Here is a 23,888-nt window from a genome sequence, read left to right on the forward strand (position 1 = left end):
AGTGTGGACAATTAAAAACATTAAGATCCCTTATTTTAATAAAAAAATACAGAAAAGAGATGCACAGGAGACCCTCTAATGAGGTAGATGATAGTAAACTTTTGTATGTGATCAAATACAAGCTGAAAAGAGTGAGACTGCAGAAACATCTCAAAATCAGAAGTGAATTATGTCATAAGTACAAGATGTCCATACTATAGTCAAGTTAAGGTATTACAACTTAGGGGAAAATACTGATTCGATTTATAAAAGACACTTATGACTAAAATAAACCCAGAAGTGTTCATAGAGATTCCTTAAAAATATAAGTTTAATGAGCTTTAGAGACCGAAAATCGAATGGTATGATTTATACATGATGCAGCAATTACCTCTAAAGAAATTTAACAGAAATAATTTGTGTAAATGGTTTGAGAGGCCTAGAAAGAAAAATTGAAGGCTGAAGATCAGGGCAATTCCACCTGAATAAAATGTAGGCAGAAATAAAATCATGGAGTATAGAAATATAACAACAATAGAATCATTGATAAATTCTATAGTGTTTCCTATGTGCTAATATTTTACTTTTCTTTTTTTTTTGGGGGGGGGAGTACTGGGGATTGAACCCAAGGTTGCTTAACCACTGAGCTTTTTACTTTTTTAATTTTATATAAGGTTTCCCTAAGTTGCTCAGGGCCTTGATAAATTGCTGAGGCTGGCTTTGAACTTGCGATCCTGCTGCCTCAGCCACCAGAACTAGCTAATCACTTTTGAAGTACTTTATGTGAAAACTAATTCCTTTAATTCCCTCAAGACTTTCAGAGTAGGTACTTTTGTAATCTTTGTTTTATAAATAAGAAACTGAGGTACAGAGATTAGGTAGCCTTTGCATAAGTCACTTACATCTAGAAAACAACAGGGTAGGAACTCCTAATTGGGCAATCAATTACAGAGCCTAGACTTGTACCACATCACTCTGTCACTTTAAAGTTCTTTAAATGTACTTGCTTGCAACTAAATTAAATCTGGGTATCAAATGTTCATATCTTATCATCAAGAAAGACCTCTTGATCTCATTAAGAAAGGCAATTAAATTTAACAAAATGAGAAAAAAATTCAAGAATCTTAAGAGATATTACAAATGCTGGTAAAATTAACAGTCTCTATTAAAGCCAGGTACAAGAAGTTACAGAGAGAAACTAGACATAATTATGAGAAACTCTTAAGCTTCTCAGTGAAGCCATGTTAGGCAACCATACTCTTCATCAAAAATATCCCTTGCTGCTATAAGCAGAAGAGGCTCTGCACTGTTATATATTTCTTAGACTTTATAAATGTAATAATGAGGAAACCATTTTTTCCAGAAAAAATTTCTGAAAATGTGAAAATGTACTTGCTTGCATCTAATTATGCACTCTACCTTATAAATGATTCAGAAACATGAATGAAATTTCTAGAAGTCCTTCTTATTCAACACCACATTTATATTTTCCAATAGAAAAATCAGAATGATAAATCTAATCATTATTCTATAGCCCATTCTATGGAGATTGTCATGAAATTAGTAATGATAGAAGGGAAAAATTCAAAGGCTGAATAAATATTTTTTGTATAGTCACAGGCCAAATGTAACGTGGTAAATCCCACATTAAATTTAATTTAAAGAATTTTAATTTTAACCTGAATTTTGACCACAAAAACAGTTTTCCCAAAACTATGTATAAATTATGGGCATTAATTTTACAGTACAGAACAGGAGAAATAATGACAAAATTACCTTCTTTTATAAAAATGCAAGAGGGTTATTTTTATAAGAGTACACATACAGAGTTGAATGTGCCTAAGAATAAGATGGATATTAAATTTTCTCAAGATCAAGAATTCCTGTTTCTGTTACTGGGGTAGATATGTAAATTCATAAGAATAAACTATGAAACTTAGTCATAACCAGTATTGAAAAACAGATCCATAGACCTCTAAAACTTAGTAACTGCATTTACAAATAGGGCATCACCATACTCATGATTGTCTTCCCACATCTCTGTCCATACCTCCTTTAATTTCCTTTGTACATTCCTTCTCATCTCTCTAACCTTTTATTGTCAGAGTCCTCAGAGCTCACCTGTGGACCTTGCCCTTTCTCTATTTCCACTGTTATCCCTTGATGAGCTCATATACTTCCAAGAATTTTTTAAAATTGAACTTTTTCATGCTGGAACAACTGTAGATTCACACATGGTCGTAAGGTTATAAGAAACAATACAGAGCAATCTCAAGTACACTTTGCTCAGTTTCCCTCAATGATAGCATCTTGTAAACTATAGTTCAATATCACAACCAGGATATTGACAATGATTAACAACACACTGATCTTTTTAGAATCCCCCAGTCTCACATACATCCATTCTTATGACATTTAAAAATATTAAATGATACTTATAGCCTAAAACTTACCCTTAAATTCATAAAGGATAATGACATCTCCACTTAGCTATCAAATAAGTATCTCAAAACTAAAACATGTCTCAAACTAAAATCCTCTTCTTCACTCCCAAACCTATTCCTCTTGAGTCTTCTGCATCTCAGTTGATAACAATGCTATCTTTTCAGCTGATCAGAATATTAACTATGAATCATCCTTACATGTTAGCTTACACTTCATATATAAATTACCAAAAAATTCAAAACACATCCAAAAAGGAGTCACTTATCACCTACCCAAGTGACCACCAGCTCCAACTTGTTTTATTAAAATAACCCCTTAACTAATCTCCCTGATTTTGCCCTTGGTATCTTTGGACTATTCTCAAGAAAGCACACAATGGGATACAGTATTGTTACATTTAGATATTTATTTATTTGGAGTTTTACTGAGGTATCCTCTATTCAAAATTCACTAATGGCTTCTCATTTGAAAGTAAAACCCAAAGTTTTTACGATGGTCTTTAAGTTCATATACCACATGGTCCACATTATCTCACAGGCCTATCTCCTACTAGTCTCCTTCTTCTTCCCCCTACTGCAGCCAAACTGGTCTCCTAACAGTTCCTTAACTCAGAATTATCCCATGTTGGAAGTTTTTTCCTCCCAGAAATGCTCTTTTGATATCCAAGTAATATCCATATAACCTCCTTCACACCTCTACTCAAAATGTCATGTGTCCGAGAAGTTTTCCCTGATACCAGATTTAAAATGGTGGTCTCCTAATTTCTACCCCATATTCCTGTATTTCTCTTCCCTACTTCATTCTTCTTCAAAGTATTGACCATCATCTAAAATATAGGCAAGATGTTTTGCCAAAATGTGACAATAAGGCAAGAATCCAAGTTTCTATAGCTTAAGAGTCATTTTCTAAGAATGACAATAGACTCAAACTAAAAATTAGACCTATTCAACAGTAACCAAAAAGCATAAACATGTGACATGGCAATAGTTGATGAGGCAAATCAACTATTTAGAATAAATAACTTGATGGTAAAGAAAGATCAGGCTTAAGCTAAAACCTATTAGTATCACACAAATTCAACTAATTACCTATAATAATTAGCAAGCTTTGTCCTGCTTTAGTCAAACCAATTTTTAAAAAATGAAGGTACAGGTGATAATATAGTTTATAGTTCAAGGAAATGAACTTGATACTACAAAAAATCAAGTCTCAGAAAAATTATCATATATTGGTATATCATATTTTTTAATTACAATAAAAAAAGCAGATTTTCTATTCTATAACATATAAAGAACTAATGTTAAAAATGGAAATAAATTGTTGTTTCTGGGCAAAATTTTTAAAAATTGGGTAGAAAGAAGGAAGATAAACTTCAGGGAGCCAGATAAGGAAATAAAGAATAATATATTACTAAGTCCAATACTAAGAAACAAGTCACCTTTGGACATTTTGGAATATCCTTCATTTACATTATAAATTTGTCCAGATAATTAAAGCTAACAGGATTTAATTTTTTGATTAATACTCATAAGATAAACATTACAAAATAAGCAGTCATCTAAACTGGCTTTATCTCTGATTTTAGAATAAAAGAAACCACACCTGAGTTATTATTTCAGAGTCTGATGATCCTTATGGCTATTAAGACATAAAAGGCACTTTGCTAGTCTTTAAAATTCAAGAAATTAGTATAGTATAATAAAATTTAATTATGCTAGAGGAAAAAATGCAAGATGCACTAGCTCTTAGGTTTGCATGCCACATAACAACACTTCCATATAACAATTAAAGCAATAGGATAAAATAGTTTTTATAAGAAATTGTTTACTAGCAAAGAATGAGACCTTTAAACAAAAAAATTTTTATTAAATTACAGAATAGATATACAAATATGTTACTTTAAAACTTGTTTTTAAGATCTGCAAGCTTTACCAATTTTAACACCTTCAAAGCCAAAATTATTGAGGTAATATAAATAATAATCCTGAAACAAGACAGAAGATATCATAACTGTCTGAGAACAGTCATACTATAAAGCTATCAACAGGTAGATAAGTGAAATCTGAAGAGAATTCTTAAGAAATCTTCTGGTGTTCTTAAAAACATAAACACTGAATAAGTTTTAAAGAACAGAATAGAAAAATAGATATCATAAAGTAGATATCACTAAATTTAGAGAACATAAAATCAAGCTATTAAAATTAAACTAATTTTTTTAAAAATAAAAAAATCTGAGAATAGGTATTGTTGAGAAAATTTTAGAGTTAATACTGGGTGATAATTTTAAAAAACAGTAAAAATAACTATGATTTTGAATCATAATTATAGAGACCTATTGTTCCAAGGACATGAAAAATAGTCATGATTTCCCAACGACTAGATTTTTTTATATTTCTTGGATTGCATTCAGGATAGAGGAAGATTTATGGGTAGCAGCCAAAATGAGTAAACTTTAATTTGTATGCCGAACCATTGATTTGATAGGTTTTTCTTATTTATAATTGGCCCATGAGCTTATTAAGATGGAGAGCCAAAGCTGCCAGTGGGAAGTATGCTCAATTTGGTGGGCCCCGAGGCCAACTCTGGCCAAATCAACATCAGCCTTACAAGAGGCCAGTCATGCAGGAAGGGAGTTTCCCTAAGATATGATTTCTTGAGGCCAAAACCTAGAGCAGGTCCCACAGTCAAATTATTCACATTCCTTGGAAAGAGAGAACAGTCATCAGTTGTGTCCATCGAAGGGGGACACTGTCCAGGTGTACCCTGGATATTTTTTGAAATCTCTGGGCTGCTTCTGCACCTGAAAAAAAAAAGATAGCACAATGACAGACAACAAATGAGAAAAAGGACAATCATCTGGTCCAAAAACTTACGACATGAAATTAAGAAGCAGACAAAACAGAAGACAAACAACCATATCACTTGGAATGTATTACTCTGAAGGCAAGTGCAGTAGAGAGAAACACAAATCATTTTAAGCAAAGTAAGAAAAGACCATAGCAATACGTTATTTTTAGAGAAAATCAACTGGAGAAAAAAAAATGTATGTTAAGATACGTCAACTTAGGTATCTCCATACTGCTTTCCATATTGGCCGCACCATTTTGCAGTCCCACCAGCAATGTACAAGTGTACCCTTTTCCCCACATCCTCGCCAGCACTTATTGTTACTTGACTTCCTAATGGCTGCCAATCTTACTGGAGTGAGATGGTATCTTAGGGTGGTTTTGATTTGCATTTCTCTGACTACTAGAGATGGTGAGCATTTTTTCATATACTTATTGATTGACTGTATGTCTTCCTCTGAGAAGTGTCTGTTCAGGTCCTTGGCCCATTTGTTGATAGGGTTGTGTGTTATCTTATTGTTTAATTTTTTAAGTTCTTTGTATATTCTGGATATTAGGGCTCTATCTGAAGTGTGAGGAGTAAAAATTTGTTCCCAGGATGTAGGTTCCCTGTTTACCTCTCTTATTGTTTCTCTTGCTGAGAAAAAACTTTTTAGTTTCAGTAAGTCCCATAAGAGCATGAGGAAAAGATTAACATTTAACAGAGATGAGTGGGGTGGGAGAGAGGGAGAGAGAAGGGAAACTGTATGGAAATGGAAGGAGACCCTCATTGTTACATAAAACTACATATAAGAGTTTGTGAGGGGAAAGGGAAAAAAAAAAGGAGAGAATTAAACCACAGCAGATGGGGTAGAGAGGGAAGAGGAGAGGGAAGGGGAGGGGGGATAGTAGGGGATAGGAAAGGTAGCAGAATACAACAGTCATTAATATGGTATTATGTAAAAATGTGGATGTGTAACCGATGTGATTCTGCAACTTGTATTTGGGGTAAAAATGGAAGCTGATAACCCATTTGAATCAAATGTATGGAAGATGATATGCCATGAGCTTTGTAATGTTTTGAACAACCAAAAAAAATATTTAAAAAAAAAAAGATATGTCAACTTGACACAAAGATAAAGTAGAACAGGAATCTGAACCCATTTACAAGCTGAACAGAGCTGAATAATGAAAGCTAGTGTCATAAACTTGGCTGCTTGACTGACTTTGTGTAAGAAAATATCTCAGAACTTTGAACTTAGGAAATTCCAACTTGTCTTGCACCAGGTCACGAGCTCCACAGAGCAGGAACCTATTTCAACAAGCAGGTTTAAAAAACATTTTAAAATATATTTTTCATTGCTATTAATGATACACTTAAAAATGCAATAGGTGCTAATTTCCATCAAAGTAAAATGCACTGAAAAAAAATTAAACTTACTCAGAAAGATGTTCAGAAGTTGGGATACAGACAGAAATTGAAATTAGAAGAAAAGTTTTATATTAATTAGAAGAAAAGTTTTATATTTACAACAGCATATGAACTATGATGAGAGTAACGATTTAGTAAAGAGTTCATATTGTGGTTGACCAAAAATAATGGAATAAATATCAAAATCCACAAGAGCACAGTTATATATACGTACCTTTCTCTACTACAACTTGGCAAGTATGGGTTTCATGTTGACTTAAGTGTGCAGCCATATTATCTAAGCCAGAAACATCAGTTAGGAAATCACAATTAAGGCACACTAGAGTAATGCCCCTATTAAAAAAATAGCATAAAAGAAAAGTTTTTATCTGTTGTTAAATCTATATACAAGTTCAATGATTATTTTTCCACAAATTATCTTTTTGTGTAATAAATGTAACTTGTTATTTGTTATATAAATTTGATGTAACTGAAATTATTCTCTATAAAATGGTACAGCTATGTCCAAATTTTGCTACTACTTATTTACATAGAGTATTTATGTTTTATAAATATTTATCTTTTGTACCAGTCAAAAGACCTACAACCAGTCTAGGTTCCATTAACAATTTGCAATAATATAGGCAAGTCACATTCTATTTGTTCCTATGCCCATCTGCAAAGTGAGAATAGCATTCATTCACTCAATATATATTTACCGAGGTTGTCTATACAACTGTATCACTGTTATTATGAACAACAACAACAACAAAAAAGCCAGTCAGTACTTGAATGAAATTTATAATCTAGCATTTTATTTAGTTGAGGACAAAATTAGAAGAAAATTATAAAGTATTTAGAAGTATAGTATGATACCTGCCACTACATGCCAAAGTTTTAGCATGATCTTCCAAGGGTGGTTATTATTTAACATGGAATTAACTGACGTAGTTAATAAAAATGTTGGAGTCCACAAATTTGGAATCCTCATCATCCCAGCACTGTGAATGCTATTGCCTACCTGATGGGGCCTATACTACTCATACTCTTTAACAAAACTTGTGAGTGCTGTACAGAGAAAGGAGAAAGAAACTCAAGTCCAGAGAAAATAAAGACAGAATCATGCTGCCTTAGCAGGTCAAAGCAGGGAGAACTCCAGTATGTTCTTGATTCTTAAATAACACATGAAATGATTAAGGACTTTCAAAGGAAGTTAGGAAACAAGTCCCAAAATCATGAAAAACTTTTGCTGAGTCTAGAATAGTTCTTACACTCACTGAATTAAACTGAATAACATTTGCTATCTGAAATATTTAAACATAATTGGCATATTAAAGTTATGTGTCAATGGCCTTAAGATTCATATTTAAAATGTGTTTGATCTCGTGACTTTTAGTTGAAAAGTATCTTAAATATTATTAAGACTGTAAAAATATTGAGATGGTTCAGAGAACTTAGAAAGCCACTATATAATTGAACTTATTATATTTATTAAAATGTTAAGCAATTGGGAGCTAGTTGGGTCAAGCATTTGAAGTGCCGTTTAAAAGAAAATCAAGTATATTTAATGGATAAATGACACTAAATTGTTTAAAGTAATTTGAACTTAAATGTCACTGTTGAAAAAAATTCAGTCTGTTCAATTTAAATGAACTTCATTTTACATTAAATTAAAGTTCCTCTAGAAAGTGATTACTAAAAAGTACTCAAATTCTAAATGGAGTATTTCTAAAATTCTAAATTGAGTATAGAGACTTAAAAGCTTAAAGAAAGTTAAAATGTAAAATACTTAGCTTAAATAACTAACTACAATTTTTTCTATGAACAAACTGCCCTCATAGATACTAAAAAGAGTTTCACTGGTAAAGAACAGGCTACTGCCTATTCCACTGGATATAGATAATTTAAAAAGGGATGGCATGACTAACTCAATATGTTTTTAAACAGGGATTTGTAATTGGAATTTTTAATCAAATTTCTTGATTTGGGAAAATATGTGAGTCTGGGAATATTATAGTTGGGTCATTAGTAGAGAAAAGATGGTCTGTACAGAGAAAGCAGAAAGAAACCCAAGTCCAGAGAAAAGAAGACAGCATTGTGCTGCCTTAGCAGGTCAAAGCAGAGAGAATTAAAATAAGTTCTTGATGACTTTTTGTTTTCCTTATTTGCTCTGGCTGTTGCTCCTCTACTTAGGGGTCTATAAGAGTCTTTGAAATCTCTCTAATAAATCAAAGTTTCACCTAAATTTTGTTTAGGTGAAAAAAATTGATCATTTAACTGATCACTGTTATTATCAGTTTAATACAAAGTATATACATTCAACGTTCATATATTTGATGTTCATTACATAATATATATGTTTTACCAGTATATGAATACAAACAAACAGGATACTTCAGACTGATTTCTCCTCCTTAAGTTCTATTCTAATTGCATACTATATATGTGCACTGACAGAATTCACTGGTACATCAAATCTAAAATCATCTGCTTTCTCCCCAAATCATCTCCTCCTGACTTTCTTATGGTCCCATTTCATTTGACACTAAAGCTCAAACCATAGTTACCTATGACTTTCTCCTTTCTTAAAACATTTAATATGTCAAGCATTTTATAATATAAACAACTTATTGAGTACTTATCTGTGCCAGGCTGCTTTTAAACATATCATCTCATCTAAATCTTACAACAACCTGAAGAGTTAAGTGTTATAATTATTACCCTTTTATACAGTACAGAGTTAGCTTAGTAGCCTACCAAGGACATAGAGCTGGTAAAGGTCAAAATCAGGTGTAAAATTATGCACTTTGATTCCAGAGCCCATATTACATCATAAACACAATGTAATACCACCTCAGCACCTTAATTCAGATCCCTAATCTAAATGATTTATGCACCTACAACTCACCTTGTATGTCCCTGAATTCAACTTTCCTTCAGTATCACTTGAATCTACACAAAACACTAATGGTTCTCCAGTGCCCTCTGAATTAAGTCCAAATTTCCTAAGTTTAATTTTCAATGCATTCCAATATGATTGTAAGCTCAAAATTGTTGCTACAGACTTTAATCCATTACTATCACACAAACATCATGTTCCATCCATTTACTACTAGCCATACTTTCCGTATGCCTTCTCTTTTTCATTTCTGCACTTTTGTGCTATTTTCTCCAACTAGAAGATCCCTCTGCTCCTTCTGCCAGTAAAAAAAAAAAAAACAAAAAAACAAACAAACAAAAAAACTCATCCTTAAAAACAAAGTAAACCTAATTCCTATCCAGATTATTTCAAGTAATCTCTCACTTCTCTGAAATAACTTATTGCACTTATTAAAATCCATAGTTACTTCTGTTCATACTTTATTTGCCACCTAATAAACAACATTCCCTGAAGGCTAGTTCCAAGATTGCTTTATCCCTATCATCTACACAGAACCTGCTACAATACATACATGATAAATGCATAATACACATAATATACACAATAAAAATATTCCATTTCAATAAGTGATTACAAAGATTGGGGGATATGGAATTTTATAAATATGCTAAGTTCCACTCACAGAAATTGACCAATTTCAATGTGAGACATAATGGGAGTTGAGAGAAAAACACTCCAGACCTTTAAAAAATCAGATAATTCATTTAAAAACTAACACACAACTGAGCTAGACAACAATGAGGTAAAAATCAAATAAAAATCTGATTTTTAAAATGCAATAAATCCTATTCATTCTTTTAAGGCAGTACCTCAAGTAACAATCAATTTCTCTGAATACAATAAACACTCTAATGAGACTAAAAGTTTTAATATTGAACCATTATTTTTTATCTTCCTGTGAGCTACTGGCTCAGCATCATAAATGGGACCTTTTGTCCAAATACATAATTTTTTCCATAGACATTAATTTATTCAAAAAATATTTACTGAATGCCTACCATATGCTAGGCTTAAGAAAACAAAAACAAATGAACAACAAAAACAACAAAAACCCCACAAGCCACATAGAATGTAGTAAGAGTACACAGACCACAGACAAACAAAAAGTAAAATATACAGTATTGCAAATGCACTATGAAATAAAATTAAAAGGAGGTAAAAGTGCTAGAGTGAAGAATGGGGGAGTGGATACAATTTCAAATGCAGTAATTAAGGAAAGGATCACTGTAAGAGTGGAGATAAAGGAATGACCATATAATATCTGGGAAAGAGTAAACTACGCATAGGAGATAATAAACACAAAGATCCTAAGATATAATGCCATTCCCTCTTCCTCCTTTTCCATGAACCCAAAGCATCAAACAAGTCTTTGGCTAAACTTATCAATAAATTAGTTTGGTGGAACAAAGATATTGTTATTTCAAGGAGAATAGCAACATAAGCAGAAAATAAAGAAAAAGAAACTAAGGAAATCAGAATTTTAAAAAATGGTGCTCAATGGATTTTGAATTCAGTGTGTGGTATAACCAATGCTAATTATCAACATTCATCCACAGTTTCTTTACAGAAGCTAAGATGTATACTTCTATTTGAAAAAGAAACAAACAAAAAAGAATTATGAAGACTACTGATTTCAAGAATTTCAGTGGTTTCACATATGTGCTTCAAAAATTAACAGCATCACTTTAATAGGTATCTTAAGTAACTTTTTGATATTCAAATATTGTTGGTGGGCCTGATTTTTTCTTTCATTTTACAATGCAAATGCATGAGAATTTCATCTTGACACCATTTGTCACCAATGAAATAAATTTACCAAGAGATCAATGGCGTATCTCAGGTCTTATAAGGAACAATATAATATCCTTAGGAACCACTCAGATTTCCCAACTGGAACTCCAGGCAGTTTCATTTAAAAGTGCAAACCACAATGATACAGCACTTCCTAGCAACTAGGATGACTATGACAAAAAAGATATAATACCGAATGTTACAAAAGATTGTAAAAAAACTAGAACCCTCATACACTGCTGGTGGGAATGTAAATAATGAGGCTACTTTGAAAAGCAATTTAGCAGTTCCTCAAAAGGATCAATGTACTATAAAATCCAGCAAATTCAATGTTAAGTATATACTAAAGAAAAATAAAAAGACATGTCCTAATAAAAACTAATATGTAAATGTTCACAGTATCATTATAACAACCTAAAGTGAAAATGAACTGAATGAATGGCTAAACTATGGCATATTCATAATATGGAATATCATTCAGCACTTTGAAAAATAAAGCATTCATACATGCATGCTACAATATACATAAACCTTTATAGGCAGTTGGAAAAGACTACATACACAGTCTATTATTCCATTTGTAGAAAATATCTAGAATGAACTAATCTACATAGGCACAAAGTAGATTCATGATTGCTTAGTAATGGGGAGAGTTGAAAAGAAATGGGGATAACCACTAATGAATGGGGAAAGGGTTTCTGTTTGGAATGACCAATATGTACTAAAATTAACTGTGGTCATTGCTGTACAGCAGCAGTACAGTATAATACTATAACCTATTATAGGTTTGGATGCTATACTATACTGTATAGTATAATATAGCACAATACCATAACCTATTAATTTTATTGTTAAATGCATATTGTACAGCATGTGAATTATATTTCAATAAATTTGTTATGCAAGAAAGAATGTAAATTATAACCATTGTTTAGTAGAAAGAATTAAAATAAAATCAACTAGTTACCTAAGATCTTCAGAATGCTCCTTAAATATACAAAACCTTTTACTTGGACGACTACTGTGAATGCTGGAGAGACAGAAGACATTTTAATAATTTTAGTATAGAACTCTATTATTTTATAATAATAATTATATTAATTTATAAACATATTTCAAGTCTGTACTTAAGTTTCTAGTTTTTAAAAGACTACAGAATAAATACTGAACCATTAACTCTGTTTAATTTAACATTTGATCTGATATTCCATTTTGCTTTTAATTCCTAATGACACATACTTTTTTCCCTAAGCATATACTTAGATGATCAATAACTCACCATTATGTAAAAAGGAAATGCTCAAAGAGTTAAAAAACAAACTAAATTTTTCATTTATTATACATTTAAAACAATTCTAAATTTTTATTAACAAACTAATTTTGCTTCAATCTGAATTATCATTAAAAATCAACTTTTTGAAAATAACTTTTTAATAATCTTAGCATGCTGGTATAGAGGGAGGGGAACAGAATTCAATTGATCTAGAAAGTACACACTATTTCAGCTAAATATTACTGTTTACCATCTGTAAATTCAAACATCTAGACAGTTCTTTGTAATTGTTAGTAGAGGTTTAAGAAAAAAAGCAGAACTCATAACTTAATGCTTCCTCTAATCACAGAACAAACAACCACTAACCAAACATTGTAGCCAATAAGGAAAGCTTTGTGTACTAGAAAACCAGAAGTAGTTTAGCACACTATATCTGAAAGTCACAGACAACCGTATCACCATCACCTGAGAGTTTATTTAGAAATGCAAAATCTTAGGCTCTTCACAAACCTACTGAATTAATCTCTGGCAGTTGGATCCAGGAAACTGCCTTAACAAGTTTTTCAGTGGTTCTTACATAAGTTAAAGTTTGAAAAGCAGTAGCCAACAAACTAGGTAAATGGTTACTCACATCAGTGAAGCCTGTATGTAAAGGAACAGAAATATTCTGGCTAAATATAATTCCTTGAAAACAGCCTCAGAAGATTTCAAATATCATTTTTTCAAGCTAGGGTAATTATTATTTGGAGATTTATGAATTTAAGATATTATCACAAAAATAAAGTTTTTAGAGAGATCAGGGGGTTGGGAAGCCCTGAAATTGTGTGCAAAAAATTATATAAATAATTGTTTCCTTAGAGGAATGAGTCCAAGACTGGGAGGCAGGTTTACTGGGGATTGAACCCAGGCGTGCTCTACCAGTGAAATATACCTCCAGCCCTTTTTATTTTTAGACTAGGTCTCTCATAAATTGATGAGCTGGCCTCCAACTTGGAATCCTCTAGCCTCAACCTCCCAAGTCACTGGGATTACAAGTATGTACCACCAGGTTCAGTTCAAAATAAGTTATTTTTTTAATGACATTTTAAAGTTTTTTCTCTTCAAGTAAGTATACTGTTTTTATTTATTCTTTGATAAGGAGAGAGAAAAATTATATATTAGGGTCTTTTTGATGGCTTCCACATCTATCTATAACTTGAACCAAATATCTACAAGTGTTTCTAATTAAATTTTTAGTTGTCTGAATCCAGTTATGATTTAGAGTTCCCTATCTTTGGAAAAAGAAGCATTTATACTGCCTCTTTGACTCATCTATATTTACTACATAACTTCTACAACTGCAATTTTGTGTAATGTAAGAATGGAAAAGTGAATCACAACTCACAAATAAAAAGGAGGAAAAAGCTACCTTTCTTCCCTATTTCCACAAAGTTGATAGAAATACAGAAACACACCTAAGAAAACAGAAAAGACTAAGACTTTTATTCAATACAGTAAAAATACAGTGTTAAGACGTAGGTCTAAAAAACCTGCTACCCAACTGCATGACTATAATTACCAAAAGCTCATTGAATTGTTCTTCACAAATAGGTAAATTTTATTAGGTATAAATTATACCTCAAGGAAATTGAGGACAAAATCCCTCTTTGACCATATTTTTCTTAATAATCTTTATTCCATGTAAGAAACAACTTAACTTTCTGAGAAACACAAAAGGAATGACTTCCTTAACATCCAACAATATTGATGGTATACCTACTATTTAAGACACTAAACTGTAGAATGATGATATAATAACTGGAGTGGTAAGTTGCCTGCCCTATAATTCATGGTTGAGTGAAAGAGAAGAAGATTGTTTGACACAGAATAAATGCTAATAAATAAATGTGGAATGAATATATATTCGTAAATTAATGCAAGAAAAAAATCAACAGTGACACAGAACTCTGTGTACAGGAGCAAATCATTACAACAGCTTTCTTTTTACTTGGAAACGTTTAACATCTTTCTTCAAAGCCTAAGAGAAATGTCATTTATAGAAAGTCTTCTCTACTTCTTATTTAAAGAATTTATTCTTACCTTCTCTGTGCTCTCATAGTCATCTGCTTATCACATTAACCTAGGTAAACATATTTCTCCTACTAATTAGCAAAATTAACAGCAAGGACTTGACCCCCAATACTACCTGCCTATCACACTTTCTAGAAAACTGTATGGTTTCATATGCCTCCCAAACCTCATGTGTGAGCATTGCAAGAAAGTTTAGAGATGACTCAATTAGGTTATGAGAGCCTTGACATAATCAGTGTATTGATCCCAGATAGGGATTAACTGGGTGGTAACTGTAGTCAGATAGGATGTGACTGGAGGCTCGTCTTTGGATATATATTTTGTGATCATGAGAGTGCTCTGCCTCTCCTTCCTGATGCCATGTTCCCAGTTGCTTTCCTTCACCATTTGCTTCCACCATGATATTCTGCCTCATCTCAGGCCCAGGCCCATGGAGTCAACCATCTACAGATGGAGACCTCTAAAACTATGAACTCCAAAATAAACTTTTCCTTCTCTAATTGTTCTTGTCAGGTCTTTTGACTAAAACACAAATTGTAACTTCCTAGTATGTAATAATCAGTATTTGTGAAAATGAATCTGGGTCATATAAATACTATTAAAAATAGATATTAGTAATGTCCATTAACTTAATTCTCTAACATGTAGAAGAAAAAGTTGTCTCATATATCTTTTTGAGGAATAACAGTAATATTATATAGTAGTTAATTGTCACTTTCTCAGGTGATTTCGATTACCACTTACAAGCTATTAGCAAAGTACAATAATTTAAATAACTGACCCCAATAATACTTTCTTTAAAAAATAATTTATAATTATGAAGTTAATGATCTGTTTCCTTCAAAGAGTCTGACTTTAAAGATGTTTCAACAGCTTCAAGATTTTTTAATCTATTCTTTGAGATTACGTTTGGGGCCTCCTCTAATTATAAATAATGATTATCATTTATAGTTTATAAAGTAGTAAGTGATATGATAAATACAAAGATCACTTCTCAAGGAGATTCTACATACACAAACAAAATGAAAGGCAAATCAGATGAATGGTACACAATTCAAAAGAATTGACCAGACATTTGAAATATGAACTTGGAGGGAAGGACAGGGTGTCATGAGGACTAATAAAGAATAAGAAAAAACTACTATATAAAATAAGTATGGGAAGAAAAATACTTTAGAAAATATTAGCCAACTTATGAGGATCAGAGTCTCTCTTTATAGAAGACTGGGCAGGTATGAGACCAAAAAGAAAAAGACTACTTGAAAGGCTACAGAGTTGGTATGGTATAGGTAAGAACTGAATGTACACATCTTTTGGAGAAATGAAGCTTCCCTTCATAAAAACCTCAAACCTAGATCAAGTATCTGCAATAAGTAGAAATAAGGGTGTGCTCCTCAGTGAGAAGGCAAAGGGAAACGACAGTATCAATGAAGAAAAAACAAAACAAAAAAAAAGGAGAAAGGAGCTAACAATGAATCAGGAGTATATGTGATGACAATGAAATGCAGGTTTGGGTGGTTTGGAAAAGGGAAAGAAGAATGTCTTGAGCCAACTGCAAATGGTTGGAGATATAATGGATTTGGAAGTTCTTCAGGACAGGAAGGAAACCTATGATAAATGGGAGAAGGAAGGCCAGATGAACCTTAGTTTAAGAAACACAAAATACTTTCCAATTTGATCCTTTAGAAATTAAGGGCAAAATAAAAGACATCCTTAGGTAGCTTTGTGTTTTGAACAGAATAAGAGATTAGCATTCTACCCAGAAGTATACTAGGGGAAAAAATGATGGGGGCTGGTTTAGAGCAATTGGAGTATCAGATATTGCAGTGGTTGGGAGGCAGTCTCAGGAAGCCATGATACACAGTGAATCAAAAGAACTTCTTGAGTTTCAGAAACTTGGAACAGTAAATTATTTCTAGCTGGAGCTAAACATTCACACAAAATGGTGCCCTGAAAGAGATGGAACTTAAAATGTTGGGATGGTAGTAATGTGAATCTGACACAGATAATAATATTTGGCTTTTGTTGTTGTTGTTGTTGTTCTATGGAGATGCCAGTGGGTCTAGGGTAAAAGCATCTACAAAATAATTAGAAACACATATTTGGATCTTAGAAAAACAAAAGATTGAAATTCTAAGATTTCAAGTTGAAAGCTGAAAGTGCAAGTGCTAAAATTACTAAGAAAGGGAATATAAAGAGTTGGAGACAGGCAGTGAAAGAGAGGTGTTACCTAAAAAGAAGAAAAATGGTATTAACCGCTTAATAGAGTCTAAAGAGAAACGTTTCAAAAGTGAGTGGCAATAACGTTAAAAATAAAGTTAAGGAGTAAAGAATGAAAAAAGAGGAAAAGTGTGGTGATAAGTACATGACACAATAATCTTTAAAGGGGCAGTGTCAGTTGAAAGGTAGGGATGATACTCAAAAGGGTAAAAAAATGAGTCACAATTAAGCTGGCAACAAACATTTTGAAAAATGTTGATGGAAATAGGCAGACAAGAAATAAAGAAAATACGCAGGAAGGACACAGTTCCCTGATCCTGAAATTAAAGAAACAAAACCTTGAAAGTGTTTATAAGCAGAAGACCAATAGTAAGATAGGGATGAAGATACAAGTTAACTGAATTAGGTTATGGTGAATTGAAGGAGATAAAAGATAGAACTGGATATGGAGAAATGGGACAAGCTTAATTTCTGAGATTAATATCTGGATGAAGAAAAATATTTGTAGTTGAAAAGAGCTAGCTTTTAGGAAAAATGAAAAAGATGACCTTCAATTGAGCAATTAATAAGTTGGGTTAACAACTGAAAGATGAAAATAAAATTTTTAGGATACTGAAAAAGAATTAAACAAACACTGTAGGTAAAAATAAGGAGGTCTTTAAAAAGAAAAAATAGATAGGTCTTAATCAAAGTTAAAGATTATAAAGTCAGAATGAATAAATAAACTCTTGTATTCTAGAATTGAGCATACATAAAGATGAAAAGGGGAAGAGGCTGAAATCTTAAACTGGCTTTTATGCTAGGTGAGCATGAATAAAAATGTAGAAGACAAAGAAAAGAACAGGATTCGAAACAGAGGACCACGATGACTATAAAGTTAGATGAATGCTGCTAGACTGGCAAAAAGAGTCAAAACTCTGAACATCATGGAGTAATAAGAATTCAGAAGGAATGAAGAGTATATAGGATGAGACTAAAAATGAAGAGGACCCAAAACTTAAAAGCTGATGTGAAGTGCTGGCACTAAAGGAGCCAAAACACCAGGAGGTAGGCCAATCATCAAGGCAGAAAAACTGAGAGAGAAGGGCTAAAGTTGCCATGAAAGGTAGGAGAATTCTGGAAAAGCAGTATCTGATAATGATAAGAAAGTAAAACAGAGGTTATGTCATGATCTCCAAGAAACTCAGTTATACATTAATTCTAATATTTATTTAAATGGAACAAACTCACGAGGAATAAGCAGTATATCACATTTATAATGGAATAACTATTTTTAAAGATAAAAATCCACCCTGATAGAATAAAATATTCTCCTATTAAAGAAATACAAATGAAAATAATGTGGGTTCTGAAGGGGTTTCTTAGCATAGTGTAATGATAGGTACTCAAACAACGTAAATTAAATGAATTAATGAAAAAGAATTCCAACAGTGGCATCATAACCAGAATAGTCTCTCCTTTTCACTGAACAAATGTATGTATAGATGGCCTGACAGATGAAGGACCATAGAAAGAAAACCAGATTCAATGAAGTTCCTAACATCACTGAAAATCCTCTAATAATGTTAGCTATTAATTAAAAAGCTACAGCTACTAGTTGAATAAAAGGTTAATAGTTTCAACTATCAATAAATTTAGGTACAGCTATTCCTCTATGAGCAGAAGCAGTAATCACTGGATTTCATCACAAAACTACAGCTTCTCTCAAAGTGACTAATTTGAAGAGGATATTCCTAATGAGGAAATTTATTTGTATGCTAAATAAGCTTAAAACACTTAAAGTTTTATTTGAAAATCACCATTTTTAAATACCTATAGGGAAAAATAAAAAAAAAACAGAATAATTATTTCCCCAACAAACCTATCCTAATTTTATTAGTTTAATTAACCGTTCTTACAATTTAAGACCAGTAATTACTTGAGTTACTATGTTGGAAAATAACATCAGATAGTATCTTAGAAGTTCCTTACTGCTAGGTCCTTTTGGCTCTTTGAGGAGAAAAACTAGTTTCTAATAGGGATAACTTTGCTTCAAAACAAAAACTTCCTGTACTATAATTTTAGTTGTCAATTTACAGGTTTAACTCTTCTTACCTCATCATATGATTTACATAGGCTTTACTACAGCTAGTGTTGTATCTGCAAAAGCTACAGTGGACATATGTAGGAAAATTGTTTGCAAAATCTTTTATTTCAGAACAGCACTCAATGCACTTGTGAATGCCCCGACGACACCTTATGGAGACACAAAGAAAATGGTATAAATATATTTTAAAACAAAAGTAATAAGTAAGAGCCATATTACTATTCTAATTAACTAAAGTATAATGTTTTTATACTTAAATTTAAATTGGTATTGTATATTAGGAATAAAACATTACCTTAAGTTCCTCAATGCAGTATTAACTTTGATTTTTTTATTGCTATTAGCCAATGTGCTTTGTTTCTTTTGCATATTAGAGATTTTTGATTTGTATTTAGATTTACTTACATTAGGCTTATTTCCATTAGGTTTATTTGCATTGTATTTGGTTGTATTAGGTTTACTTGTATTTGATTTTGTGGGATTTTTAGCAGTTATATTTTTAGTCCTTGGAGGTGAGAGCTGAAGGGTAGAAGTGCTTGCATTAATGGAAGATGTAGGTGAAGATCCTGACTGAAGAGGTCCAACTGAAGCTCGAATAGTAACCTACAAGAATGCAGAATATATTTACTTCAAAAAAATCACTATATTACTATTAAAATATCACTGTACAAAAACCATTTAAACATCAAGTATTTTGAAAGAGTACACATAATCTACAATTGTATTTAGTCTTATTTACTCCAAATGTTCAAAACAATTAAATAAAGTTAAATTTGATATTTGTTCACTTAATGTAAAATCAGTTATGTGTAAACACAGTTATTAATGAGTAATTAGGAGTTAATAAAAATTGTATGACTATCAAAAGAGCACATTCCATAGCTATTTTTATGATGTGACATAATTTTTAAAAAATTCATATATAGGTCTAAGTTTCACAAAGCTTGAAAAATAACTCTAGAAAGGCCTACTGATGTCACCCTTTCATAACTACAAAACAAATAGATCTATAGTAAATGTGACCTCTCCTTTACGGGCTCATTATCCTGGATTTATACTTATAAAATGTTATAAGAAAGAGTTAAGTCAACTTTTTGCACTGTGTGAAGAATTTAATATTGAGACTTCTCTTAAAGGGAACTAACACAAAATTTATCATTTAGTGTTCAAAATAGAAAATATTCAATTATATCTGTTAGTTGACAATGGAAAGGTCAATTGCCTACCAACATTCTCATTGATCACTTGACTATACTCTCCTCATGCATGTGAGGAACAGACTATGATGAAGTCCTATGAAACATGTGCTTAGGTATTATAAAAAAGCACTAGGTCAGGAATCAAAAGAACTGAGGTTGAATCTCACATTATGCCTTCCAAGCAATGTAATCTTGAGTAAATAAGATATCCTCTTTAAACTTCTTCATATCTAAAATACAGGGCACTATTTGCCTTTTCTACTCACTGAATGATTGCATGGATTAAATAATACAATGTATGAAAAGTACACTGAAAGCCTCATTCTAAGATGTCATAACAACATTTAGTATCATTATCATTAATATTATTATTATTATTATTAAGGGGAAAAATGAGAGAGGACTGCACTGCTTACATTAGTGTTCTGCATGTCTAGTTCCAGCATGAAATGAATGGTTTGCAGGGAAGAATGCTGGATAGCTTCTCTTGCTCTAAGTCTTCAGAGCATGGCTTTATATTATTTTATTTAATTCAAGTACCAGACATACCAACATTCAAAGGTAAGTACCCAAAGCCAAATATAAATGTTTTGGGGGTTATTTTACTTTGGATTTTCCATGCCTCTGTTTCCCTCCACTGGAGCAAATATTCAACAGCTGACTGTATGTAAGGAAGTTAGAGAAAACAGATGTATATAAGGCAAAAAGGGAAAAGCAAATTACAATCATCAGTATGCAGTCAGACATGTGTTTCTTCACTTAAAATACAATGCTGTCCAGCAGCAGTACTTGCTTCTCTGAGAGTAGACTAAATGATAACAATTTCAACAAACATCTGAGAACCTTTGGCATTCAAGGCACTATGCCACACACTGGGGATACAAAGATAAATAAAATAAGATTCCTGATATCAAGTCTCTTAGAGTTTAGCTGCTAAAACTGACATAGTTCAAAAATACCCTATATAATATTGAAACAACCCCCTGACCCAAGGAACAGTTAAACTAGGTACACTTTTAATGAAGGAATGCCATTTCAACATAGTACCCACCACTGAACTCAATGGTTAAAGCTTTCCTTTCTAAGCATAAAAACAATGAAATCTAAAATTAGTCAATAAAAATATGAATTCATTTTTAAAAAGTCATATTTAATAGATAAAACCAGGTTAGAGCTAATTTTTATTATACAAAATGTTAAAATATAACATATTTGAACTCACTTTTGTTCCAGGAGGCAATCCTTCTAGTTGTTTAGGTTTTATAAATGTTCGATGATGCTGTGTCTTGAGATCCATTTTCTCCTTGCATGTCAAAAATTGCAGTCTACATTTTGTACAATGATGTATTGCTTTTTTCTATTGAGAAACAGAAAAAAGAAAAAATAACTTTTATAACCACAAAATTCTGTGTCCTGGAACTACTCTAACTTAATTTTAATGAAAGTTTATAATTTCTTATCATAGATAGTATTTTTTAAAACTCATATTACTATCAAATGTATTTGTTACTATATAGAGTCATACATTAAAGTTCTATTAACAGGTTCAAATAGAAGTTATACCAAATGTATGAAAGCTTTTAATTATAAACTTAAATTATTTAAAAACATGATACTATGAAAATGAGCTAAACATGTTTTAATTTTAGAAAATGTCAAAATCATTTTAAAATTTTGCTATTTTCAATCATTTGACAAGTTGGTAAAGTAAATTACACCCTCTAAACTCAAGTAAATCTAACTAGATATTTCAAAGGTTAAGTTACAAAAATGGTTATATAAAGCAATGTTGTCCAATAAAACTTCCTGCAATAACGAAATGCTCTAGAGCTTTGCTGTTCAACATGGTAATTACTAGCCATATAATGGTTACTGAGCACTTGAAACATGGCAAATGAAAGTGAGGAGCTAAATATTTTAAATTTTATTTAATTAATTTACACAGGTAATTGTGGCCAGTGGCTACTACACTGGACAACATAGATACAGAGGCATAAAATATAACTGATCATAACCTATGTTTCAGTTGAAAACTCCCTGAGTTCCTCCTAATTTCCTGGTCCTATCACATTCTACACATGGGAAATAGAACCCAAGAGAAATCTAAGTCCCTCTCCCATAGCTAGATAATAACAATGCTAGACTCCCTGATCCAGTGTTTTTCCTACTGTATAATATCAACTGAAACCTTTACACATTTATTCTCAATAATATAAAAAATATATTTCATATACATATGCTTATAGTATATAGAAATTTAGAATAACACATGCAAAATATCTTCTTCAAAGCTGTATCTCTGCCAGATACATCACTATTTCCCTTTAAATACAACCAACTCTTCATAAAATTTAAGGTAATATTTCTCTGAGGTAATATACAGAGAAGTATCTAGCAAAGTTACTAGCACACAGCAAACATTTCATTAAAAAAAAAGCCAGACATAGAAATACAATATCACATATTCAGCTGGGTGTAATGCTCATTCCTGTATTCCCAGAATTTGGAAGGCAAAGGCAAGAGGATTTCAAGTTTGAGACCAGCCTCAGCTAATTAGCAAGACCCTGTCTCAAAAAATGAAAAGGGCTGGGGATATAGCTCAGTGGTGACGTATACTTGGGTTCAATTCCCAGTACCCTCCCCCAAAAAACATCATATGTTTTCACTCATACATTCAAGATAAAAAAGTTGATCTAATGGGAAGTATATAAAGTGGTCACTAGAGGCTAGGAAGGGTGCAGGGATAGGGATGAGGGAGATCAGACACTGGAAAACAAAACACTTTGATAGGAAGAATAAGTTCTAGTGTCCAACAGCACGGCAGGGTGACTATGTTTATAATAATTTATATATTATTATAAAGAACTAGAAGAGAGTTATGTGAATGTTCCCAACACAAATGATAAAAATGTTTGAGGGAAATGCTAATTACCTTAATTTGAACTTATACATTGTAAACATGTATTGAATTATAACTCTATTTCCAATAAATATGTACAATTGTTATATGTCAATTAAAATTTTAAAAAAATAGAAAACAGTTCTTCACAATGTCCAAAGCAATATGTAAGAACAACATGTTAGAATAATTTTAGCTGTATGTTAAGACTAGAAGTGTAGTGCACTATCTTATATCATCGATATAAGCAACTTAACACAAATTCACTTATAAAGTATTCAAAGAGAGGAGGAAAAAAGAGAGAAAAACTTGGCCAAGAAACAGATACCAGAACAACAGGACAGAACAAAAGTTCACTAGAATTCATTTCCCAGAACTCTTTACTAGAATCACTTACTAGGTTACCTCATCCAGCTTCATGATTTTAAATACCATCTACCCAAATGCTTATTTGGCAATATTACTTGACATCTTATATGCTTCTCAAGTCAACATGGGCAAAACTAAACTCTAGGTTTCCTATATCTCTCTCCTACCATCCTAAATCTGCTCCTTGCTCAGTTTTCTCCATAGCTTAGAATATTAAAACTCCATTCTTATAAATGCTTAGGACAAAAAACTCAGTGTCCCCTCCTGCCCCCCCTCTCTCTTTTTAAGACATTAATAAAACCTGCCAACTTCACTTCCAAGACTAATGATGACATTCCTATTTGTCATTACCTCCAACCACTGCTACCATACTGGAGCAA

At 32.0% G+C, this 23,888-nt stretch overlaps 1 pseudogene; it reads right to left on the reverse strand.

Moving 5' to 3' along the window:
• LOC143388626 (zinc finger protein 280D-like) overlaps positions 1–23,888 on the reverse strand; it is a 93,058-nt pseudogene that overhangs the window by 22,772 nt on the left and 46,398 nt on the right.

This window comes from Callospermophilus lateralis, unplaced genomic scaffold, assembly GCF_048772815.1.
Source record: "Callospermophilus lateralis isolate mCalLat2 unplaced genomic scaffold, mCalLat2.hap1 Scaffold_121, whole genome shotgun sequence".
NCBI lineage: Eukaryota > Metazoa > Chordata > Mammalia > Rodentia > Sciuridae > Callospermophilus > Callospermophilus lateralis.